This window comes from Xyrauchen texanus, chromosome 6 (assembly GCF_025860055.1).
Source record: "Xyrauchen texanus isolate HMW12.3.18 chromosome 6, RBS_HiC_50CHRs, whole genome shotgun sequence".
Classification (NCBI taxonomy): Eukaryota; Metazoa; Chordata; class Actinopteri; order Cypriniformes; family Catostomidae; genus Xyrauchen; species Xyrauchen texanus.
Window position 1 is genome coordinate 5,689,091 of NC_068281.1, and position 21,241 is coordinate 5,710,331.

General features: G+C 36.1%; 1 protein-coding gene across 3 annotated transcripts in view; it reads right to left on the minus strand.

Annotated features, from left to right (window-relative positions):
- Positions 1 to 21,241, minus strand: part of LOC127645095 (galactose-specific lectin nattectin-like) — a 119,936-nt gene that overhangs the window by 25,983 nt on the left and 72,712 nt on the right. The window lies entirely within an intron of this gene.

Here is a 21,241-nt window from a genome sequence, read left to right on the forward strand (position 1 = left end):
TCATGGAGGGGTCTGAAATTGTCATCGTAGGTGCATGTCCACTGTGAGAGACATAATCTAAAAACAAAAATCCAGAAATCACAATGTATGATTTTTTAACTATTTATTTGTATGATACAGCTGCAAATAAGTATTTGAACACCTGAGAAAAATCAATGTTAATATTTGGTACAGTAGCCTTTGTTTGCAATTACAGAGGTCAAACGTTTCCTGTAGTTTTTCACCAGGTTTGCACACACTGCAGGAGGGATTTTGGCCCACTCCTCCACACAGATCTTCTCTAGATCAGTCAGGTTTCTGGGCTGTCGCTGAGAAACACGGAGTTTGAGCTCCCTCCAAAGATTCTCTATTGGGTTTAGGTCTGGAGACTGGCTAGGCCACGCCAGAACCTTGATATGCTTCTTACAGAGCCACTCCTTGGTTATCCTGGCTGTGTGATTCGGGTCATTGTTATGTTGGAAGACCCAGCCTCGACCCATCTTCAATGCTCTAACTGAGGGAAGGAGGTTGTTCCCCAAAATCTCACAATACATGGCCCCGGTCATCCTCCCCTTAATACAGTGCAGTCGCCCTGTCCCATGTGCAGAAAAACACCCCCAAAGCATGATGCTACCACCCCCATGCTTCACAGTAGGGATGGTGTTCTTGGGATGTACTCATCATTCTTCTTCCTCCAAACACGGTTAGTGGAATTATGACCAAAAAGTTATATTTTGGTCTCATCTGACCACATGACTTTCTCCCATGACTCCTCTGGATCATCCAAATGGTCATTGGCAAACTTAAGACGGGCCTTGACATGTGCTGGTTTAAGCAGGGGAACCTTCCGTGCCATGCATGATTTCAAACCATGACGTCTTAGTGTATTACCAACAGTAACCTTGGAAACGGTGGTCCCAGCTCTTTTCAGGTCATTGACCAGCTCCTCCCGTGTAGTTCTGGGCTGATTTCTCACCTTTCTTAGGATCATTGAGACCCCACGAGGTGAGATCTTGCATGGAGCCCCAGTCCGAGGGAGATTGACAGTCATGTTTAGCTTCTTCCATTTTCTAATGATTGCCCCAACAGTGGACCTTTTTTCACCAAGCTGCTTGGCAATTTCCCTGTAGCCATTTCCAGCCTTGTGGAGGTGTACAATTTTGTCTCTAGTGTCTTTGGACAGGTCTTTGGTCTTGGCCATGTTAGTAGTTGGATTCTTACTGATTGTATGGGGTGGACAGGTGTCTTTATGCAGCTAACGACCTCAAACAGGTGCATTTAATTTAGGATAATAAATGGAGTGGAGGTGGACATTTTAAAGGCAGACTAACAGGTCTTTGAGGGTCAGAATTCTAGCTGATAGACAGGTGTTCAAATACTTATTTGCAGCTGTATCATACAAATAAATAGTTAAAAAATCATACATTGTGATTTCTGGATTTTTTTTTTAGATTATGTCTCTCACAGTGGACATGCACCTACGATGACAATTTCAGACCCCTCCATGATTTCCAAGTGGGAGAACTTGCAAAATAGCAGGGTGTTCAAATACTTATTTTCCTCACTGTACCTATATAAAGTGCACGTGCAAACATGTGCAAAAAGTACAGGACAGTACAACAAATTACTGACAATGAACAGGACAATAGACAGTGCAGCGCCGACCAGTACTCAGTAGTGCAAAAGATGACAGTTTCTAAAATGTAAACATAACATACTATGAGATAATGTTCTATGCACATAGCAGTTATTGAGGTAGCAGACAGTTATAAAGTGACAGTTATTAAAGTGCAACTCAGGACACGGTGTGTGTGTGTGTGTGTCAAACCAGTCTCTGAGTATTGAGAAGTCTGATGGCTTGGGGAAGAAGTTGTTACACAGTCTGGCCGTGAGGGCCCGAATGCTTCGGTACCTCTTGCCAGACGGGAGGAGGGTAAAGAGTTTGTGTGAGGGTGTGTGGGGTCGTCCACAATGCTGGTTGCTTTGTGGATACAGTGTTTTTTGTAAATGTCTTTGATGGAGGGAAGAGAGACCCCAATGATCTTCTCAGCTGTCCTCACTATCCTCTGCAGGGCTTTGCGGTCCGAAACGGTGCAAGTCCCAAACCAGGCAGTGATGCAGCTGCTCAGGATGTTCTCAATAGTCCCTCTATAGAATGTAGTGAGGATGGGGGTTGGGAGATGTGCTTTCCTCAGCCTTCGAAGAAAGTAGAGACGCTGCTGGGCTTTCTTGGTGATAGAGCTGGTGTTGAGGGACCAGGTGAGGTTCTCCGCCAGGTGAACACCAAGGAATTTGGTGCTCTTGACGATCTCCACAGAGGAGCCGTCGATGTTCAGCGGAGTGTGTTCACCTTGTGCTCTCCTAAAGTCAACAACCATCTCTTTTGTTTTGTCGACATTCAGGGACAGGTTGTTGGCTCTACACCAGTTCGGTCAGCCGCTGCACCTCCTCTCTGTATGCTGACTCGTTGTTCTTGCTGATGAGACCCACCACGGTCGTGTCATCGGCGAACTTGATGATGTGATTCGAGCTGTGCATTGCTGCACAGTCGTGAGTCAGCAGAGTGAACAGCAGTGGACTGAGCACACAGCCCTGTGGGGCCCCAGTGCTCAGTGTGGTGGTGGTGGAGATGCTGTTCCCGATCCGGACTGACTGAGGTCTCCCAGTCAGGAAGTCCAGGATCCAGTTGCAGAGGGAGGTGTCCAGGCCCAGCAGGTTCAGCTTTCCAATCAGGTGCTGTGGAATGATTGTGTTGAATGCTGAGCTGAAATCTATGAACAGCATTCGAACGTATGAGTCCTTATTGTCTAGGTGGGTGAGGGCCAGATGAAGGGTTGTGGTGATGGCATCGTCCATTGAACGGTTTGAACGATACGCAAACTGCAGTGGGTCTAGTGAGGGGGGCAGCTGGGTCTTAATCTGCCTCATGACGAGCCTCTCGAAGCACTTCATGATGATGGGTGTAAGTGCGATTCTGTTGGCACCTACTAAAAATCACAGTGTAGCATTAATCTTACCAATAAGTGGAGGATGAGTTGTTGTAGACTTTTATAACAGAAATTTCCTGTTGGCCATGTCCCTAAAAATGTTAATGACATTATTGTCATTTATTGGAATGTCCTTCTCAATGGCCAACAGAAGAAGGTCAGACAATCTCTCCTCTTTGCAAAGGCTGCGAAGTTTGGTTTTCACAAGCTTCAGTTTTGAGAAGGAACGCTCCACAGTTGCTGTGGACATCGGAAGTGTGCCATATGTCTTCAGCAGCAGAGTCATGTTGGGGAAAACTAGATGTGCATTGTTTTCCTTGACCACTGACAGAATAGAAGACACATTGGCTGGTGGTGGGCATGAGTATGACGTATGGAAGACCTTCAATTCTGTCTGCAATTTGTCTTCATCTTCAATATTGTAGAACTGGCACAGTTTCTTCACAGCTTGGAGTGCTGCTGTTGGAATGCTAGCTGTTTTCCAGTTCTCTGGGACTGTCAGGCAATGGAAGGCATGCAATATTTCCCATTTGGAATTATCTCCTCCTTTAAAGCGTCTCTGAATTGTGGTCTTTGCTGTTGTAGAAAGAAAATATTTTTGTCATTTAAAATATAATTATATTTTAATCCTGTTCTGAATTGTTTTATTTTTATAATGATAATTCAGAGAATGAGAAAATCAGTATAAGCCTTATCAGTGTTGTTGTGATAATTATTTTAAGGCACAATTATTTTTTAAATAAATACTGAAATAATAATAATAATTTAGTCAAAAGGCATAAAAAAGACAAGACCCCTCGACGCCTGTGAGTGAAAATTTCTCCCTCAAACAGCAAGCTAACGTAACGTTACTTCTACAGGCTACACACAGCAATATATACAACATATCTGCATGCTCTCTTCACGTCGTTCTTGTAAAATAATAATAATAAGTAAATAAACATCAAAATCACTTCACTGGGAATGAATCCCCACTTACCAGCTGCCGCGGTCGCGGTGTTGAAGATATCTTCCGGTAATTAAAAAATGCGCGTGCTGCGGCCGTGCGGCGTGAGGAATAGTCCCAGTCGGATGAGGTCGTCGTCAGGTGAAAGGTCATCATGAGAGGAATTTTTTCTTTGACAAAAGGGCACTTTGGGCACCAAGGGGCAAAGGGGCAGGTGCTCAAGCACCCAACGCCCCCCTCCTCTGCACGTGCCTGGACACTTCTGTGTGTAGCATGCCATAATTCAACAGTTGAATTGCATCACCTGCAGCAATCAACAATCGAGGCCCACTCATGCACAAAAATAAAAGGCACCTCACCTCTTCTGTCTCCCACTTCATTTCCCTGCCACTCATGGTGCATTTTTTTGTGTGTGTGTGCATCTGATGATGTCGTCATGCTTAAATAAGCAAAAACGCATGAATTAGTAGTTATTTTACTTCATGAACAAGTGCAGACCTAAGTACAGGTTGCTTTCTCACTCATGTGAACTATGCCACAGTTGTATTGTAACTGAACTCAGATCACCTCCTACAGATAGCTTTCACATTACCAACTTTTCATGCTATCCATGCTCTGTTTCTGACTAAACTGCCAGTGTGAATGTCCCCATAAATGGGACTTTGGGGACTGCGGTCATACACAAACTCTACTTAAATGACACTTTGGTGACTTTGATATTCACAAACTTCACTTGAGTGAGACTTTGGGGACTCTGGTCATACACAAACTCTACTTAAATGACACTGATGAACTGATGTTACACAAACTGGAGACTGACATTACACAAACTCTACTTGTATTAGACTTTGGGGTCTCTGGACATACACAAACTCTACTTAAATGACATCTTGGAGACTCTGACATTACACAAACTACACTTGAATGAGACTTTGGGGACTCTGGTCATACACAAACTCTACTTAAATGACATTTTGGGGACTCTTACATTACACAAACACTACTTAAATGAGACTTTAGGGACTCTGGTCATACACAAACTCTACTTAAATGGCACTGATGAACTGATGATACACAAACTGCTACTTAAAGGGATAGTTCATGCAAAAATGTAAATTCTCTTATCATTTATTCACCATCATGCAATCTCAGATGTGTATGACTTTCTTTCTTCTCCAGAACACAAATTAAGATTTTTAGTAGAAGATTTCATCACTGTAGGTCTATACAATGCAAGTGAATGTGTACCAAAATGTTCAGGTTCCAAAAAGCACATAAAGGCAGCATAAAAGTAATCCATACAACCACAGTGGTTTACATGACTTCAGAAGTAATATGATAGGAGTGGGTGAGAAACGGATCAATATTTAAGTCAATATCTGCCAGAAATTCTTCTCTCTGCAGTCTGCCCAGTAGGTGGCAATATGAACGAAGAATGGGAATCACCAAAAACATAAGAAGAAAATGTGAAACATTTTTACACAAAGTTTTTTAATTTATTGTAAAAATGGACTTAAATATTAATCTGAGCTGAGATATTCTTCTACAAATCTTCATTTTGTGTTCTGCAGAAGAAAGAAAGTCATACACATCTGGCATGGCATAAGAGTGAGTAAATGATGAGATAATTTTCATTTTGGGGTGAATTGTTCCTTTAAAGCCCGATGAGGCTTCAGAAATGTTTACAATGTCTTGATGTCATAATCAACCACCACATAAAGCTGCATCATTTATCAGTGGATCATCAGGGTCTTGCAATAACACACACCTTCCATTGAAGATTTCTATCTTCTGTTGCACAATTTTGTTATCAATCGTTTCCCCTCAGAAAATGTTGAACTTTTGAAATGTTTTCAAAGGCCCAGATATGAACAAGACTGTCCAAACCAACAAACAATGTTACTGCATGGGGCTTCAAAATCAAGCCTAAAAATGATTTGGTGCTCAGACTGTTTAGGGAGAAATGAAGGGACCTTTTCAGGTAACAATGTCACTGCACACACTACTAAAATGGCTTCTTTTTTTGTCTTGAAATCTCTAAACATCATTTGTACGGATTCTACTTTTTTTTCTTACTCCATTGGCAAATCGTTTTTCTTGTTTTAAATTTGTGAGGTATTTTTCACAAAGTTCTCAATTTTCTAAGCCAGATGATAAAACATGCAATTTACACTGAGGCACCCAAGCATTTCTCTGGAAAAATGTCACAGAAATTTGGGAATATATTATTTTTAGCCAATAAAAAAACATCTAGAATAGAAACCAGCTGTAACACTGTTTAACCCTCATTTGGTGTTCAGGTAATTTGTACCAATTTTGATTTAGTTTCTTTAATAAAAATGGTATCCTTGATCTGAGTAGGCCAAGGTAAATGGTCTTGCCCAAGCACACTTGCGCCAGGAATCGAACCACCAACCCAGTGATTAGTGGCTGATCTGCTCTACCACCTGAGCCACAGCCGCACCATAAGGCTTGGTTACTTTTCCTTAATTTGCCATAAACTCAGTTTATGCTGCATGACAAAAACAGTAACATTCGTTGTGTAATTTTTGACCCAACATAAGAAATGAAACACAGAGCAATTTTTTTTTAATTTGTCAAATAAAATACAACAAAATCAACCACAAAGCAGAACAAACACACACAGAAATGAAGGGGTGAAACTATAGCACATCCACAATGCAGAACATTTGTGCTCGCGCACACACACGCACACACACACACACACACACACACACACACCTACTTATTAACACAATGAGGACATATATGACTGAATACAATATATTTGGGTACAAGCCTTTAAAGATGGTCTAGAGACATGACTGCACTACAGGAGATGCTCTTATTACACTGTACTCCAGTATACGGACAGCAAGCCAAATAAGTTTACCTCTTCCAGGCACGTGCACACATAGACATCAAAAGATTTTTTTATTTTTGAAAAATAATATATATTCCTGTTTGCGCACAGCTTCCCTGTCAAACAAATATATTTATTGAATAGTGTATCTAAATATCAGGTCAGGAGTTCTGAAGCCAGAATACAGTTCTCTTTCGCGCTTGAACGAACAATAACACACACAATTATGCCAAAATGTCGTTTGTCAAGTATCTTCATAACATAAGAGCAGTCTTATGATGGACATAAAGAGTTGTGACATTGTTGACTGTTTAAAGAAGTTAAATGTTTAAAAATGTGCTTTCTAATGTGTTGTGCAGCATCTGTCTGTTTTTAATTGCAAGAATGTGTCCTGTGTGAACAGCCCCTAACTCTTTATGTTGGAACACAATCTGCTTGTGTTAAACGTTACTGTGTAACTGTGTGTTTCTCAGGTGATGAAGAAGGCATTGGGCACTTGTCAGAAAAGACCTAAAGGAATATGGCAAGCCGTTTTAACTTTTATTCATTTCCAGGATATTAATTCTTGATATCAACCACAAAATTTTCACTAGTTAAAATGATAGTTATTGATATAAGGAATTCAATTTCTACTAGTAACAATGGCAATTTTTGATATCAGGAATAACATTTTCAGTAACAATGCTAATTCTTGATATCACCATTTACATTTTCACTAGTAACAATGCTAATTCTTGATATCAAAAATTTTATTTCAACTAGTAAAAACTATAATTCTTGATATCTGTAATTGTATTTTCACTAGTGAAATGTCACCATAGGCTGCCATTCAAAATCAATTGTTGATATCAAGAATTGATTTCTTACTAGTTGAAATGTCTATTCTTGATATCAACAATTGAATTGCTACTAGTAACAAAGTTCATTTTTGATATCATGAATGTGATTGTTACTAGTAAGAAAGCCATTTTAGATATCTGAAATTATATTGATATCAGAAATACATTTTCAAATATCAAAAATTAACATTTTTACTAGTAGCAATTCAATTGTTGATATCTAGAATATAAATTTTTACTAGTAACCACGTAATTCTTGATATCAAAAATTATATTTCTACTAGTAAGAAATACAAAGCTGATATGTGTATTCGGAATTATAACTAGTAAGATATAGATTATTGATATCTGTAATAGTTTTGTCGCCCTTTTAACATTTAAACACATGTAGGATATAAATTGTTGATATCAACATTTCAATTCTTGATATCAACAATCAGCATTTCTGATATCAAGAATGGAATTGTTGATATCAAAAATTACGTCATCACTCGCAGAAATACATTTATGATATCACAAATGAAATTACAACTAGTAAGAAACATATTTCTTGATATCTGTAATTTAATTCTTGATATCTGTGATTTAATTCTTACATGTTAAAATGTAATTTTCACTAGTAAAAATTGTTATTGCAGATATCAAGGCATATCCTTTTTGGATATGTGCATAGTAATGACGACTGCTAATAAATATTCAAATAAGAGCGTGATGTTTTTAGTGCTCAAGAACTGCAATGAACTGTGAACAAACTGGCAATGGCAGAGGAGGTTTTGAGGCAAATTGGGAGGCAATGTTATGCCATTGAAAGGACGTACCACAATGGCATTTGTGGTCAACGACATCTACGTGCCATAGAGGCATGTCTCAGAAATTTGTCAAGAGTTGTCAGCAAGGGCGAGGCTACCTTCAGCAACCCTCAAAAGGAGCTCAGCACCACTAAAACATGGAGTAAGAAATGTTGTTATTCTAAAATGTTTGTTCTTCTTTGACAAGTTTCAATAATGTCCAAAACATACTCCGTAGTTTGTGGTTTAAAATGTGTTAAGGATGAAAATGAAAACATCCCCGCTTAGCAAATGGTGTCATCCTCTTCTCTTCTTCTACTTCTCCTCTGTACCTGCACCGCTCGGCACGACCGTCATCCAGCGCGAAACACACGCAGAGTGAGAACCCGTTATGTAGTGTTGTGAATCAACTAAGTTGCTCCAAAGCTGTGTCTCACACTTCTTTCCTTTTGAGTTGTTCCAATTCCGAAACCATATCGGGGAGTACTGGAGTCAATATCCTGAATCACCATGGTACACCTATAATAAGTGTTTATTATCTGACTATTTTTGTCCAGCGGGTCGCCGCCACTGTGGAGTAGCACAGGACCTGGGTGACTCGTCCATAGTCATAAACGGAGAGAATTAGCGCCGGTTACAATGTTCTTCCGCAAGACGCATGCAGTTCTGTTTATTAACTGCTAGAGTGTGAAACAAAACAGCAGCGCGACAAATAAACTGCGTACCTGTGTTGTGCGTACATGTGTCTCTGTTGTTAAAGTTTATTGTTAATTTGATACTCATTTTAACAATCGGGAGTCATGTAAACATGACATCACGTGCGTCTTTTCTGGTCAGTCGTCATGGAAACATGAAGCCCTGACGTTTGGACCAGAGTAAAACAAACATATCACTGTATACCGCCAGTATACCACCAGTATGTGTGAAAACACTTACTGTGGCTTTTTAAATGAATTGTTATTCATTGCTAGATTTATATCTGTTATTTTTCAGTTGTGGCTGACTATCAAACTAGACAATAAAATAAAGTTTAATGTTTTTCTTTTGCTGTATTTATTCATTCCTCACCCACAGAGGATTTAACCTGAACCAGGCTTAACTCCTGAACTCCTAGCATTACTCTCTCTCGCTCTGTGTGTGTGGCCTGTGAGCAATGGACATAGGACAGTTCTTTAAAAGAAAAAAGACAGATTCAGGTGAGAGACTAGGGACAGTCCATAATGACCTCTGTCTTGTTTTTTGTTTTTTTTGTTCTTCTGAAAAGTGTTAAGCTAAAGTAACAGATAATGCAAACCAGCTATCTGTTGTTGTATCAAATTACTTATCTAGGCAATGGTCCCCTGCTTTTATTTTTTTTATTTATTTCAAACCCACAATGGAGAATACAGCTTCTCTTGTGAAAGGAATTTGTGATTTAAAAAAGTTTCTAAGCCCAATAATAATAATAATAAAAACATTTAAAATGACACGCCTCTGTGTGCCTTTTGATCATATCCTTAGAATCTGTAAATGGTCTCCATAACATTTTTGTGACATGACAAACTGACCTCAACTCTCCTGCCTACAATATATTTGTGTATGATTGTCAATGCCAAGGGAAAGAGAGGGAGATGGAGAAGGAGAAAGGGAAAGGGAGAGCATGCAGAAAGAACCAGATGAGGAAACAACAACAATAAATTGACATATAGTGAATAGAGGCAAGCAAAACAGTAACTACTCATACTCCTATACTAACTTATTGGCATTAAGTAGCCTATATTACATTTACTTTTTGTAACATTATTTTACACCACATTTTTTCATAATAAAGGAGGAGGAAAACAACAGGGAGAGTCTATAAGGGATGAGAGTGAATTGACTAGAGAAAGAAATGAAGAGACAGAGGGAGTGCAACATAGAGACCACCAAGCCAAAGCAGCAGAGACAGAAGAGAGCTGTTCAGACTTGGGGGATAAGGACACTGGTCCTAAACAGTTAAAGCTGTCTCAATACCCTCATACTCAGTTTGGCACACAAAAAAGAGCCTTTCAAGAACCATTTTTTGTAAATAATTTACAGAAGATGAATTACATTTTGTTGTCTAAGTACCTGTTACATTGTTCAATGACAATAAAGTTGAATCTAATCTAACCAATCTGATGACTGTTGATACAAAAGGAGGCACATGGAGTTAACGGTCAGGAAAACCAGCTGAGTGAAGAAGGTTTTGTGTTTGTTACAGGGGGCTGTCTGTGTGAACTCTCACAATTAAGCTGGTGCTCTGAAAAGGACTCAAAAAAAAAAAAGAAAAAAAATCTGGATTTTGGAGTTAGTTGAACCAATGTTAAAAGGATAAAGTTATTTTTCAATAGACATATTTTTTGTTTTTGTGTGAAAAGAGGGTGGGTGGTGGCAGTGGGGCTCATTGGGTGCTCAGCACTCCTAAAGCTCTGACCCTAGAATCTCCCCTGCTCTCCTCCCTGAATCATCTGTGATGCAAAAGAACAGATACAGCACATAACTTATTGCAATTCAGCTTCAAACAACTAATTCATCAAGAGCTACATATTTCAAATTGTAAACCAATACCATTGAAGAAAATGTATTGGGAAGAGAGCATCAGTGGGATTGCCCTAAGATCTATCATGAGTCTTGAATTTTCATGTACATTAACATAAAGTCATCACAAAAGAGTTATATTATAGTGAGTAAAGTGAGGTAAAAAAATATTGAATATTAATCATTTATATTTTTTGACATAAATAGTCAAAATGATGTATAAGATCCTAAGTTAAAGCAATACATGAATGACTTTAGTCTAAGTTCATTGACCCACCATGGCATCGAACTGTATGTAATCTGTCAAAATACTTTCATTAGGATCATTAGGAGCATTGGGATAAACAATGTTAAAGTGACTGATTAATTGTTAGCAGTTTCCATGCCTGATTCTGGCACAGCTGCTGCTGCTGCTCCTCAGTCTGTTGCTCATCTTTGCTACTCTCAACAAAACCATTTAATCAAATCAAAGTGTATATTTCCTACAAACTAATATCACAAAACAAGTCACACATACATTTAATGCTAATGCTCATTGGTTATCCTTAGAGAAAACAACACCTGATAAACAAGAAAAGCACACTCCGAACGGGACTCAAACCGCGGACTCCGGCATGAGAGTCGAATGCGCTAACGAGGAGCAACCAAGATGCGTCAGTCTCTACATGGAGGCTACAACATGTAATGACAGTCGGTAGTGGAGGTTTAGCCTACTGTGGGTGAAAGCCAGCCAGATGATGATCTTCAGACTTTAAGGACAAAAACAAATGTGAATTCTTACCCACTGACTTCTTTCGGAGAAATCCCCAAAGCCTCATTTGCTTAATTTTTGCTGTCTTTCCTGCTAATTGCCGTTAACTCGCCACTAAGTAACGTTAGTTGATGTCAAGGACTGTGCAAGCTCCTCCCCTACCTGCTGCATATTCAACAGATAGGAAGAAACGGAGTAGCCCATAGGCTACCGACAGCAAAGAAACTTATTCTATAGGCCAGATTATGCCTTTGTCTATTTTTACAGGCTGTATGCAGTATGTGCAAAGCCAAAGCACAATGAAATAAGGCAACTTATGATTTCGGAGGTTTACATAGGCTATTGTCCAGTTTCATATTTGTCAGTCAACTTTTCAAAATACATTCGGGGCTACACTCAAATCATTCGGGGCTGAAGCCCCGGCAAAATCGGCTGCCGCCGCCTCTGATCACAAGGGAGGACTTCGGCATCATCTTAATTAATATTCTATGGGCGGACTTTATCAATCTAATTTCTGTCCTCATTTGCCCAAAACTATTGTAGAGGTTTTTTCAAAATATAAAAAAATGGCCCAAAAATATATTTGCTAAAATATTTGTCAAAATACATTTACATAAATACATTTTCTACAAATAAAATTTTTGGGCATTTTTTAAAATATATTTTAAAAGCATTTAAAAATATATTTTGCCCTCCGTATATTTCAATACAAGAAAATACACACATGTAACATTTGAAGAAAATCTTTATATGATGTCTAAAACGTGAACATGTATGTAAACAACTGTGAATCTGTGCTGTGATAAAAATCAAGCAAGGAACATAAATTTACTTTTTTTTCTCAAGCATCTCAGTTCCCCCATCTTAGAATTCACTTCAAGCTCCTCTGGACACATTGGTAAACTTCTTCACTGCCACTGTAAGAGACAAAAATCACAGCTATATTTGAAAGGGATGGTTCACCCAAAAATGAAAATTCTGTCATTAATTACTCATCCTCATGTTGTTCCAAACCCATAAAACTTTCGTTCATCTTCGAAACACAAATTAAGATATTTTAATGAAATTTGAGAGATTTCTGTCCCTCCATTGACAGTCCACGCCAATTTAATGCTTCAAAAAGTTAATTCATAAAAAATAATTTGTGTTTTCGCAGATGAACTAAAGTCTTACAGGTTTGGAACAACATGAGGGTGAGTAAATTATGAAATTGTTTTCATTTTTTGGTTGAACTAACCCTTTAACTGAATTTTTCTAGTAAATTTTCCTTTCACCAACTCTGTATCCAAAACCAAATACTTCTCGACTATACAGTATTCGAAAAACAGTATGCCAACATGGTAGTATGTCCGAATTGATAGTATTTGGATTTTTTTTAAAATAAAATTCAAATACAAATGTAGTACCTACTCAAACAGTATGCGATTTCGGACGCAGTGTCAAGTTTCAACACACAGGCATGTGATCAGCAAAGGACAAAAAAAAGAAGGCTGCAACCCCAGTGAACCGAACCCCCCATTTCTCATTTGGCCACACAAAATACAAATCATTGTAATTGTGGCTGTGGCTCAGTTGGTTGAGCGGGTTGGCCACTAATTGCAGATTTGGTGGTTTGAATCTCAGCCCACATGACTCCACATGCCAAAGTGTCCTTGGGCAAGACACTGAACCCCAAGTTGCTCCCAATTTTAGGCTAGTGCCTTGCATGTATGAATGTGTGTGTGAATGAGTCACAGTGTAAAGTGCTTTGAATACAGTTAAGGTTAAAAAGGCGCTATATAAGTGCAGACCATTTACCATTTGTAATTACTCAATTCTGATTGGCAATTTTAGTTTTATCAGTAGATTTTGTGCTGTCGGCATTAATCCGCATGTAATAATATTATTTAAAATGCAGCATTTTGCAGTTTTAGTACATTTAAGTAGACCCATTAAACCCTCTACGATCATGTTGGAGAAAGAAGCGTCATTGGCTAATACATTTTTGTTTTTACTCGCCAGAGTTTTGACAACGTGTAAGCATAATATAACTAACAAAATATATTAAGCAAACTGAGGGGGGACACTTCATATATATATATTCACGCAATATAGTATATTGCAATTTTTATTTAGATTTTCCTTTTATGATTTTAATATCATTTTAGCTTTTTAAAAATGTACAAATTTCACATTTTATCGATTTATATGACGACATGAAATCGCATTTTTAATAATGATACAAGCTGTTGTCACTTTTTTTAATTTCATACACATTTTTAACAAAACAATTCACAAGGTAATTAATTCTTATTAAACTAATAATGAATATTAGAGGTCACGATTGTGAGATTTGGCTGACAATTAATTGCCTGTTTTAGGTGTTTCATGAATATGATGATTAATTACCATACAAACTCACTAAGTCATTAATACAAATTTAGCTTGGGTCATATAAAAAAAAAAGGGTATGATTTCCTTTTCAGGCTTCAAAAACATATGAATGACAGTCAAATATTAAAGTATAACATTTTAAATAATTAAAATAATATTTTAATTATCAAAATATGTCTCTCAAGAGAGCTGCTCTTGTGACGTCCGCAGTGACGGTTACGTGAGCAAACAAGGTTTGAAAATCAACCGTAACAAAATCAAATTGAAGTTCAGAGCTTTTTAATACTTCTGTGTACAAATATGAAAGCTGCTTATTGGATCAATGCAGGTAAACGTCATATTATGCAACTAAGCATCACTTTACGGAGAGTTTACGACTTACTAGTTAAGACTTGCCTTAAGAACAGTTGGTGCAACCAAATTATGCACCGACTTAGTTACAAACTAACTAGTAGTTACGAAGCCTTGAACTATATACCCCAACTTATGTAAGACCTTACGCACAGCTATTACCTCAACCTCATGTCCTTCCAAACCTGTATGACTTTTTCTGTGGAACACAAAAAATTAAATTATAAAGAATGTTTTTGTCCATATAATGAACGTCGATGGTGACCAAAACAAGCTCTTTTGCTCACATTTACTTTCCTGGGGGGGGATGACAGTCCAAATAAATAATTAATTACATATTTAGGAAGATTGCAGTATATGCAGACTTACATTTTTTTTTAAAGTGACTAGATAGGTAAAAATTACTCACCAAACAGATGATTTCCCATTGAGACCCATATGAATACAGAATGTTAGGGAATACCAAGATGGTGGCGCAGTAGCTTCACTTTTGTGACGTCATGAGCGATCCAGTTATATATAGATCAGTGATGTAGACTCATCATTATCTTGGATGAGGCCAATGACTGTAGTGTCATCTGCAAACTTCAGGAGCTTGACAGAGGGGTTCTTGGGGGTGCAGTCATTATAGAGGAAGAAGAATAGTAGGGAGAGCACACATCCCTGTGGGGCACCAGCGCTGCTGATTGTACATGCGCTGGAGGTGAATTTTCCCTGCCTCACAAGCTGCTGCCTGTCTGTCAGAAAGCTGGTGATCCACTGACAGATAAAGCTGGGAACAGCTAAACTGAAGTCAACAAATAGTATTCTTGCATAAGTTCCTGGTCTGTCTAGATGTTGAAGTATGTACTGCAGTCCCATATTGACAGCATCATCCACAGACCTGTTTGCTTTATAAGCAAATTGAAGGGGATCCAGAAAGGGTTCAGAGATGTCCTTCAGGTGGGTCAACACCAGTCTCTCAAATGACTTCATGACCACAGACGTCAGTGCGACAGGTCCATAGTTATTGGTCACACACACACACACAACACATCCCTGCGAGATGGAGAAGTGTATGTGCTGCCACAGGTGTTTTTATTATCCTTGAGACTCCCTATTCCTCCTGATGCTTGCATCCTGATTCATCCCAATACTCCGTATTCCACATATTGTCTGTATCAAATCATGCATTATCTGATTCTATTCTATTAAAAGCATTCACAGAAACGGCCTTACAAGGAGACACAGAGAGAGACTGTGAATCTCTAAGCTGTATTTTTCCATTGTTCTGCACCTTGATTATCAAACTGAGTAAATTATCATTAAATCAATAAATGAATGATTAAATTTGTAACATATTGAATAACATTCATAATTCAGTTTATCATAGTACAATAGAAAAAAGAAATTGTGATCTAACGTGAATTTTCTTGATGAAAAAAATATGATTGTGTCTGGTATCATGTGCATGTAAAATGGCTAGAAATATCATTTAAGCTTAGTGTAAAGCTGACAATTTACACAAGGTTTATTTCTATTTCTTCTGCTCCAAACTTACTTCAAAATTACTTCTGCTCGTATGAATGTAACACATCATAAGAAAGTGTTTCACCGCTGTTCAAATGCATTTTGGATCACATCATTTATATGTATAAATGTTTTCCATCTGAAAGGACTGAATTCATATTAAATGAAACAAATGACAATAAAATGCAAAGTAATCTGTTCAGTAATCAAAATACTTTTTGAATGTAACTGTATTCTAATTAACAATGATTTAAATTGTAACTTTAAATGATTACAGTTACTTATATTTTGTATTTTAAATAAGTAATCCCGTTACTCCACAACCCTGCCAACTGGAAAATCGTTTTTTCTTGTTTTAAGCATAAACTTCATTAAATATAGTTAGATAGATTTATTTGAAAACGAGAAATATCTTGTGCAATTTTGCCAGTTTTAAAAATGTTTAGATATTTTTACTTGAAAACCAGACAAAGTAATTAGGTTTTTTTCTTTCTGTTTTGCAGTGACTGTTACCACTGCTTGATAGATAGCCATGAGATATTTGGCGATCTTACTTGCAGGTTGAAGCAACAAGACTGCCTGACTTATTTGTGCTGCAAGACAGATTCTCAGAAGAAGAAGAAAAAACTTTATGCGATTTGCTTGACATTTATTGAGCTCCTCTGAACAGTTAACATTTAAATGGTGTAACATTTAAAGTGAGACAAAAGGTGAGGCTGATGTTCAGTTTATGCCACACACAAAAGGGAACTTCTCAAAACAGTTCAAATCATTCCAGTTTCTTGTATCTGATAAAAGAAAGAAAGAATATTTTTTTTAATCATGTAAATATTGTGAAGCTTCATGATGCTTATAATTACATAAGAAGGTGAATGGAGAAATATTAATATATAATGTTTACATGTATGATGACAACACTCCCAAATCCCAAATCAGTCAAATAAATCCTGACCAGGCTTGTTTTATGTCAGTATCAATTGCCAAAGTAACCCCTCAAGGTTGTTATATTGACTCTAGATTGACTTTAAAGTCAACATAAAATCTAAATTCACTCTATTACTGGATCTTAATACACATTGTTTTCCTGTTAACAATAAAATAACAATACATGCACATTATTCCAAAGATGATATTTAATCAAAATAAATCCACTGCCTCTGAAACAAACTTCCCTTTTGACTGACATCACCAAGCCCTCTTATTTTTCTACCCGTACTATTACAGTTTTTAGTACAATTTAATTTTATAATTTCAACTTCAAAGTAGTTACCTTTATAATTCATCTCACTGCAGTGCTCACGACGTCTATGATTATCGGGTTGTCCAGGGGCCCAAAGTTGGTAATTCATTGGTTTACCATTACTCCAAAGCCATGATTTCTCCTGTGAATATAAAAGCATTTAGGATCACATGCTTTCATGGTGTATCTCTAATACATGTTCATTCCCACAGGTGTATTAAACTTACTATGAGGATCAGAAACACATAAGAGCACCCCAAAATCAATTGAAAGAAAATGTCAGCCTGGTCTCGTGACGTGCTTCATTACACATTTGACTGCAGTTTTCAAGTTAAATATCCAGCAACAAACGAGCGAAATGATGTTGTAATCAGACAAGGTTTTTAAAGTGAATTTTAGTTAAACTTACCTCTCTAACCTAAACCTTTATCCTAAATAGTGTCCAGAAAGATAAAAGAAAGTTTTACAAAACAGATATCCAACACCAAACCCAAACGATAGTGTTTGAAAATGCAAATTAGAAATAATAACAAAAGACACTTTTTGTGTCGCTTCTGTGGCACTTTCACTTTTCGAGTGTCTTTGGGTGAACTCGAACCACGTCCGTCAAACCCAATGTCCAACACTTTATCAGGTCATTTGCTCACCCTCATGTCATCCCAGATGCGTAATACTTTCTTTCTTCTACAGAACACAAAGATTTTTAGAAAAATATTTCAGCTCTGTTGGTCCATTCAATACAATTGAAGGGTGACCTGAACTTTGAAGGCAAATACCACATAAAGGCAGCATAAAAGTAATTCATAAGATTCCAGGATTTAATCCATGTCTTCAAATATCTAAAGTTTCTAACTGATTGTCAAACAGACTAAAAAGCGTCTAGCAAAAAGATATAACTTTATTAAATTTGCATCCTAAATAAATTTGCAAAGTGAGTTAAAGAGTCATACCAACAAAGGGAGCAGACGTTTCAGCACATTGCTTTCTTCAATGCCCCAATGCTTAATCGATGTCTTCAGAAGTGATATGATAGGTTTGGTTGAGAAACAGATCAGTATTTAAGTATTTATTTTACTTTTAATTCTCCTGGAAGTGGAGATTAAAGTATAAAAGGACTTAAATTATGCAGCCCTTATGTGCTTTTTTGAGCTTCAAAGTTCTGGTCACTATTCACTTGCATTGAATACACCTACAGAGCTGAAATATTCTTTAAAAAAATCTTAATTTGTGTTCAGCAGAAGAAAGAAAGTCATACACATCTGGGATGGCATGAGGGCGAGTAAATGATGAGAGAATACAATTTTTGGGTAAACTATTCCTTTAAATGACGGGCTGCTTGTGCTGTGTGGTACAAAGTGAATGTGTGCAGTCTGCCACTCATCATGAGAAGCTACCTTCAAAGACGCTCAGAAACTGTTAGAGGTTCACTCAGTTTTACACCAAAATAAAAACTTGATTTAAATGGAAAAATAACATAAATATTTCATTACTGTATGCTTATGTAATATTCACTGTAATAATAGTAATGATGATGATGATGATAATTATAATAATAATAAATATCAACAGAATAATATATTTAAGCAATATGTGATGCTCTGTTGTGCAGCACTTCATTTGACAAATCTCCAATGTACGTTGTGTTGCATTTTAATTTAATTTAAGATCAAAGTAATTCACTTGTTTAGACACACTTTTAACAATAAAATTTGATTAATTTGTCTATTATGGAATCAGAAAAAAAACAAATCAAATGGAATTTTGAAAATAATAAAATGGTTTTCATAGGGCCCTACATAATCTTGTATGTCATTTCTCTCTTTCTCCCCTCAATTCTTATTACTGCAATGTGAATAATTGTGAAGTATTTATAGATCATAATTGTATTTTGGTAGTTTAGACTTTAATTTATTCAGATTGAAATAAAAAAATAATAATTGTATTATTATATTAATGGGAATATAATGAGTGTCACTATTGAGAATAAAGAAGCAAAAGTAAAATGTCTCCAGACAAATCAATAATGAGAATTTTGGGTGGAAATTTTGCTTTTTTTCTGTGTTTTATCTCTATAAACTGCCCAATAGCACAAGCAACATGAATAAAATAATACATACAGAAACTGCATCATGGCCTCCTAACCAGGTTCTTGTTGAAGAATGAGTCAGGCGTCGGCTCATGTTCTGTATAAAAATGTACTCATCAGGGTTGTGGACAGAAGCAAGGTTACTACCATAAGTCAAACAGGTTTTCTGAGGAGAGAAATTTAATGTTACAATCCAGGTGACTGAAGGGCTGAAAAACTTGAAGCATCTACATCCATATTCAGCCCACCCAGCTGGACAATCTGTTAAGAGATTTTGTTGATATTTTTTATTATTGTTAAATAAACTATTGTGGGATTAAATAAATAGATATTAAGAGTACCAAAGTCTTACTGTTACAGAGTGTGTTTCTGGCTGCTCTCTGATGCTGAATTTCCTCTTAAATAAGAAAATAACATTATTACTACTAGTATTACTACTTCTAATAATAATAATAATAATAATAATGGTAACATTTAACAGTAAGGTTGCATTTGTTAACAGTTAATGAACTAACTATGAACAACATTTATTTACAGCATTTATTAATCTTTGTTAATGTTAACTGATGCATATAAGACATTTCTTAACATTAAAAAGGTGTTTAAGTTAACATTATTCAATGCATGAATTAACATCAACTAACAAAAAATAACACGTCTTTACATTATTTAAGTGTCTTGTTTAATGTTAATAATATAGACTACGTTATATTTACTGTATATACATTATATATATATATATATATATATATATATGCCCAACAGTGCAGAAAAATGTTCTCAGAGTTGTATGTGATATTGATTGTTGATTCAATAGTGAATCGATAGTTTAATTAATAATTATATCATTAATTAAGAGTAAACAAACATTAGTAACGCATTAATTGATGATAATCAAAGGGTTTTCACTTTACAATAAGGTTCACAAAACTCCATTATATATATAAATATATCACACAGGAACACATGTGCCAATTCTTTCAATATCTCTCCAACTTTTCTCCTCCAGAATGAATCATATTAGACACTTTTCAATGTTAAGAAATGTGTTAGTAGTACTGAATACACTATATATTATTATAGACTTTTGTAAAAATGAACATTAATAAACATTGTAAAGAGGTGCTGTTCCTTAGTTCATATAAACGAAATATCTATTACATAAGACAAGATTAATACATGCTGAAAATAAGTGTTGATTATTGTTGTTCATGTTAACTAAGGCATTAACTAATGTTAACTAATGCATTAACTAATGTTAACTAAGGCATTAACTAATGTTAACTAATGCATTAACTAATGTTAACTAATACATTAACTAATGTTAACTAATACATTAACTAATGTTAACTAATACATTAACTAATGTTAACTAATACATTAACTAATGTTAACTAATACATTAACTAATGTTAACTAATGCATTAACTAATGTTAACTAATACATTAACTAATGTTAACTAATACATTAACTAATGTTAACTAATACATTAACTAATGTTAACTAATACATTAACTAATGTTAACTAATGCATTAACTAATGTTAACTAATGCATTAACTAATGTTAACTAATGCATTAACTAATGTTAACTAATGCATTAACTAATGTTAACTAAGGCATTAACTAATGTTAACTAATGCATTAACTAATGTTAACTAAGGCATTAACTAATGTTAACTAAGGCATTAACTAATGTTAACTAATGTTAACTAATGTATTAACTAATGTTAACTAAGGCATTAACTAATGTTAACTAATGCATTAACTAATGTTAACTAAGGCATTAACTAATGTTAACTAAGGCATTAACTAATGTTAACAAATACAACCTTATTGTAGTGTTATCAAAATAATAATAAGAAGGATATTAAACATACAGTGTAAAACAGGCTTTCATTGTTTTGCCTTTTAATAGTTTTAAAATATATAATAAAATATTTTCTTATTATAAATATTAATATTATTACAAGGTAATTAATGATTCAAAC